The sequence below is a fragment of the Myiozetetes cayanensis genome, unplaced genomic scaffold, assembly GCF_022539395.1.
Source record: "Myiozetetes cayanensis isolate MyiCay16 unplaced genomic scaffold, myiCay2020 scf15, whole genome shotgun sequence".
Classification (NCBI taxonomy): Eukaryota; Metazoa; Chordata; class Aves; order Passeriformes; family Tyrannidae; genus Myiozetetes; species Myiozetetes cayanensis.
This window is the reverse complement of record NW_026087159.1, coordinates 17,606,971-17,613,176: the sequence shown is the minus strand read 5'-3', so window position 1 is coordinate 17,613,176 and position 6,206 is coordinate 17,606,971.

Here is a 6,206-nt window from a genome sequence, read left to right as displayed (position 1 = left end):
AACTGATGAAAGGAGGCTGTCAGTGTTCTGGGTCCTGGGATCTTCATTTCTACCCTTCAGCATTCTCTGCAGAGCCCCCAAAGAGCACTGTCCCCTCAGTGATGCCTGCAGGACTGGAGCACTCATTTCTTGCATCCAGGAGGGTGACTGGATGAGATCTCACCAGAAAGAGACACTTTGGAAGACTCTGCTCTGGAAAGCACTTGGAAGATGTTGTGGTGGTGTGAACCAAGGGGGTCTCTGGTTTAGTTTTCCAGATGGAGGTGCCTTCCCAGCAAAGCACACTGTGTGGCCAGGCAGAGTGCAAGCAGCTCTGGCATTCCCAAGGGCACTGGAAGGAGATGGCCCTATGGCTGTCCAAAGGTTATCCTCTAGCAACACTTCCAAAAGGAAGGTGACTAAAACCCCCAGGATCACCTCTGCTAAGCATTTTACACTTGTGCTGTAGAAATAAAGGTGCTTCACCTGTGGTGCTGAAATAATGACTGAACAAGATCTCCAGAAATAGCCCATTCTGCTCTGTGTCCCACACTCCCTGCTGCTGCCCCTAAACCCTGTGGCAGGGAGTTTGCTGCTGCTGCTCACTTCCCGTGCCTCCTGCTCCTCCAGGAAGGCTGCAGCAGGCTGCATGGTCCCCCGGGGACTTCAGGGGGAAGCGTTTCCTGTCGGGGACAGGATAATACCCCTTGACATACACACACAGCCCTTTCCTCTGGCCCAGCTGCCCAAGGAGCGTCTGCTCATAAACACAGGCGGCCGAGAGTCAGGTTTGTTTTTAAACAGTTAACAGAACAAAAGTGGCTGGAGGTCAAATTCTAAACCCTGCAGAGACACATTATTTACTTCATAGTCTGTATCAGAGAGCAGCAGTACCTCCCAGGCACAAAACTACACGGATAATATGACTGAGTCGGATCAAGTCTACTTAGTGTCTGTTATCAGTTTCAACGAAGAGAACAGTTGGCAATTAAAGGCTATAAAGTTAATTGAACATCGCACTTGCTTTACAGAAATAATTGCTAGAATCTTGGTGGTACCTTATCTCTTTTCTTCAAGAAGTTAAGAAGGGAAGGGAGTCAAGGCATTTGGGCTGAGCACCACCGAAGATCAAGTCCAATCCTGTAAAAGAATAGCGGAAAATTCAGTGGGACCCGAAGTTGGCCCAATGGAATGTTATTTCTCTGTTGCTACAGTATCTTTCTTGGGAGGTGATATATTCCAGCTTCTCATTTAAAGTCCTGCAACAGAAGCATTAGGGTACAAAGAAATCTGAGTGGGTTACAAAGCAGCTGCAACATTTCAACAGTGCAATTTAAACATTAGGAAAAGGCGTCAGTATAATTCACGACAGCAAACCAGGAAAGTGATTTGCTTCATGTACCCCACTACCACCAGCTTGTATTATCATATTTGCTCCACTGTAAAAAGCCAGATGGGTTATTCTCCTCCTAAGAAAAGCCAGATGCCCTCTTTCTATCTGCCAACAGGCACTTTTCTGGAAGCAGGGAATCAATCTGTTTACATGTAATGAAAACATTCTACAGATCCATCAAATAAAGTACTCCAACACTGTTCATAACTGACTGCTGCTAATAAAACACTACAAGGAAAGGGAATGTAAACCGGTCCAAAATCATTACTAGCACATGCAAGATTCTTATTCTATATTTCTTAATATCCTGGTTGCTCCCACGGACAAATTCCAAACCCTGAGATTCTGACTGCTTCCTACAAATACATGGTGTGCAGTGCACAGGTAGCAATAATTTGCAGCAAACATAACAAAATACTGCCAAAGCAACCAAAGTGCTGTAGAATCTGGCAGGATGGATGCAGACAATGTGCTCTGGGCCTTGGATTTACCAGAATCCCCTGTGTGTTCATGCACGTGTGCTTCCACTGCTCTGCTTTCCACAAAAGGGAGATTCCAGGCCATTTAATCATAAATTCCTGGGATGACTCTCTCTCCTTGTTTGTGGGATTTGTTTTCTAATTGTGTTTACATTCTTGTGTGTGGGTTGGGAATTTAGGTTTGTTTGTGATGAAACATCAAAGTTGAGTCCCAAATTAATACTGTGCAGTCATATATTCCTTGCACCTTCCCACAAGAGCAGCACACACAGTTACCAAATTTTATGGAACATCAATGGGATTAAACTAATCCATAAACCTTTGTGTGATGTGATTTTGCTTTCTCATTCAATTTTCCTGCTGTTATTTTTTCTGTTGTTTGCTTATTGAATTTTATGTTCCTTTTGCATGTTTAAAAACATTAAAAAAAACCACAAAAAGTTTCTGAATCTTCGTGGGAAATAAAAAATAATTATTACTACCCTGTAAACATCCACACGTATTTATGTGATAGTTTTGATTCTGTTTGTCAGAAAGCAGCATTTTAATCCTGGCACAGGCACTGCACAGGTCTGTGGCCCATAATCTTTCCTCACACGGTGGTTACTGCACAAATCACATGCAGGAAATTATCAGCAGTTAGAGCTGATAAAAGCTCCAACTGAGGTTGCTCTGCTTGGTCACAGAGTCTTTTCAGTTAGCAAAGGCTACACAAGTAATTCAGCAGAACTGCTAGGAAATAAAAACTCCCAGAGTTCTGCAGAAGAACTTTGTTGTTCCAAAATCAGTAGGGTGAAGACCATGAGAGTGGGGGGGTTGTGAGGGAAGGCACAGCTGACAGAGATTCTCCCCAGGGGAAGGTTAATCAAAGCTGCCATCTGAGAGTCACCCCAGAAACTGTTTCTGTCCCAAATGTTGGGATGTTTTCCAAGCTAAACATTTACACCTGAAAGTGCTATGCAGGTTTACACAACGCATTAACTGCTAGCACAACAATCCAGTGGAGAAATCTGTTTATGCTTTTCACACTGAATATTCAGCTCTGCTTTGGGATCCTTTTCACCAGGATCAGTCTCATCATCAGCCACTTTGCTCTTCTGATGCTTCTTTCTGTACCAGCAGGGAAGAACTTCATCCATCCATTCCACCTCCGAGTTAGAAACCAGACTGGGGAACTGATCTCTCTGGCTTTAAAAATACGTGCATCTATTTTGAAAGTGTTTGTGTATTTCACATAGAATACCTTTACAGAGACTCCCACCTGGTTAATTTTTCGGTGCCCTGATGTGGTCCCCAGTGCACCACTCACAGCTGAGGGCTGGTGTGCTGTGCTGCAAGGAAGGAACAGGGAGCAGGTAGGAACCAGTAATGCAGCAAAGGCTTGGTGTCATCAAGCCACAGCCTTATTTACAACGTGGTTGCTTTTGCCTGGACTAAACCAGAAATTAATTTCAGTTCCTTACATTTGTGTTTGCTCTGCAGGAGAGAACAGTGCCCTGCATGAGTCCATTTAGTAACCGTGACTCAGTGCCATTCCTTTATTGCAAAACCACACCAAAATTCCAGCATACTTATACAATAAACTTTCACCAACTCTTAATTATAGGTGGACACACTGTCCATTCAGAAAACCAGGTCAGCACACAGGATAAAAATCTCCAGCGAGTGCTAACTAGACAGAATTCCTAATTTTAAAGGAATTTCCCCGGGGTTTGTCTCTAATGCCCCAGGTGTAGCCACACATTTCCTGTGCTCACCAAGGAGCTGCATGCTGCGTGGAGGGGAGTGCCTCTGTGCCAAGGTTTAAACTCTCCCCTCAGCAGAGCTGCAACTCCACAGAGCTCAGCTTGAGCCTGTGTCTGTTTACACACAAGACTATTCAGGATCAGTGAGTTCTGGCTCAGTGTGGTTGAGGTTGACAGCCTGATGTCTCTGCACCAGGCTCTGGTGCTTGTGTCTGAGCTGGCAATGCACTGCCAGCTTTACTCCTCAAATATTTTTCATTCAGAATGTTTCAATAGGTGTTATCCATCCTCAGCCTCGGTGCTCCAGAGGAAATCCCACCAAACAATTCATCGAGTGAGCAAAATGGCTGGGTTTGCACAAGTGGATCCCAGTTCTCAGCCAACACCTGACACCTCAGGTCCTGTGGGAACATGGATCTCGTGGAGCAAAGGTGGATTGCTGGTGTGCCCCAATTCCAGTGGATTTCCAAAAATGATCTAAATGAAAAGGAGAAAGGGCCTTGTTGCATTTTTGGGTGGTGCATCTCCTACAATCTCCCTCCCTCACTGACAAGCACAACTCACAGTCCCTCCTTGGGACACTTCCCCAGACAAAACCAGGGGACAGACAGAAGTGCAGACATGGCACAACCCAGAAAGATTACATGGGAAATTTAACAAGAAATGGATCAACTGAAATAAAAAACCTGAAATAAAGTCATAGAATGGCTTACACTGGAAAGGACCTTAAAGGTCATCTAGTTCCAGTCCCCAAATAAAGGATGATCTCTTCTCACTGTACCCACATTTCCTGAATATTCTTGAATAACACAAATCCCCAGCCCTGCTGAAGCAGAGAAGGTGTTTTCAGGGCAGAGAAAGCACTTCCTTCTCTCTCCATTTAGGTCTGGATCAGCAACTTTGGGACATTCCTAAATGATCCAATGCAGACAGGTGTGTGCTAGTTCCACACACTCTTAATGTACAAAGGTTTCCCTCTTAGTAGATCCTCCTCTAGATGATGGTTTAAAGTTCAATTCCTTTTTTCCTTTATTGGCTGAAACATCATCCTCTTTATTACCTCATGATGTTCTCATCTGCAGAAAGAGCATTTCCAAGGCTGTGTGATGAATCTGAGAGGACAATTCTAACCCAGAAGATATGATGGAGTGGACTTTGGAGGATCCGTCTCTTCCTTTGGCAGGAATTCCTACCTTGGACGTAGTGCTAACATAGCTTGAGAAATTTTAAACCCCACTGGTTTCCCTTTTTGCTGGTTCAAAGCATGAGAGTTACAGGGAGCTGCCTCAGTGTGAACACTGGAACCTGGACCTGTTTGGAGTTCACAGAAATAATCGGGAAACCAGCACTCCCTTGTATCCAGTGCCATCCTTTTCCTGGCTCTTAAAAAGCATCACGAGGTGCCCCACGGCCCCACAGCACCAGGGTCGGCTGCGGGCTTACTCATTTCCTAAACTTTTATGGTTTGCCTTGGTAACAAATTAAATGCAGCAGAATCCTTCCCAATTGCCTGTGCTTCCATGTATAGCCCAGAAGAATGGGCAGAAAGTAAGGCTAAAAAATAATGTCCCCCCAAATTCTGCGGCTTTTCAGCCAGCTGAGCTGCTATGTGCTCCTTGCACTCCGAACAGCACCAGGTTTATTCTCTATATTCTATTTTACAGGGTTTTTTTCCCCAGGGCGGAGACCTAAGAACACTGGTGGAAGGAAAGAGCCTTCTACCCTCCACAGGGGTGAGCAGAATCACCCCAGGCAGCACGGGGAGCAGGGATTGCCCCAAGAGGAGCAGGGAATGGCCTCAGGGGAGCAGAATTACCTGAGAGGAGTGGAAATACCCTGAGGGGAGCAGGAATGCCCCTGAAGGCAGCGATATTACCCTGAGGGGAATGAGAACACTCCTGAGAGGAGTGGAATTCCTCTGAGGGGAGCAGTGAATCCCCTGAGGGCAGCTGGAATGTTATGAGGGGAGCAGGAATCACCTGAGGGGAGTGAGATTGGCCTGAGGGGAGCAGGAATGTCCCAAAGGGAGAAGGATTCCTCTGAGGGTGGTGGGAATCACCCTGAGGGGAGTGGGAATTGCCTGGTGGAAGCAGGAGTGCCCTGAGGAGAAAGGGAACACTCGTGAAGGGAGCAGCAGTGCCCCGAGGGAAGTGGGAATTACCTGAGGAGAGTGGGAGCGCCCCGAGGGGAGCGGGAGTGCCCTCAGGAGAGCGGGAATGCCCGAGGGGAGCGGGAGTGCCCTCAGGAGAGCGAGAGTGCCCCGAGGGGAGCCGGAGTGCCCCGAGGGGAGCCGGAGTGCCCCGAGGGGAGCCGGAGTGCCCCGAGGGGAGCCGGAGTGCCCCGAGGGGAGCCGGAGTGCCCCGAGGGGAGCCGGAGTGCCCCGAGGGGAGCCGGAGTGCTCTGAGGGGAGCAGCAGCCGCGGCCCGGGCCGTGCCCCGCTCTGCCCGGCGCCCTCTGGCGGGGCGGGCCATGGCTGCCGGGGCCGTGTGGGCGGCCCGGGGCGGTGGCGGCGGAGGAGGAGAGCGCGGCGGTGTGAAGGGAGGGCAGAGCTGCGCTGGGCGGGCAGGCGACACCTGGGCGGCTGCGCTGTCCTCCTCCTCCTCCTCTCAC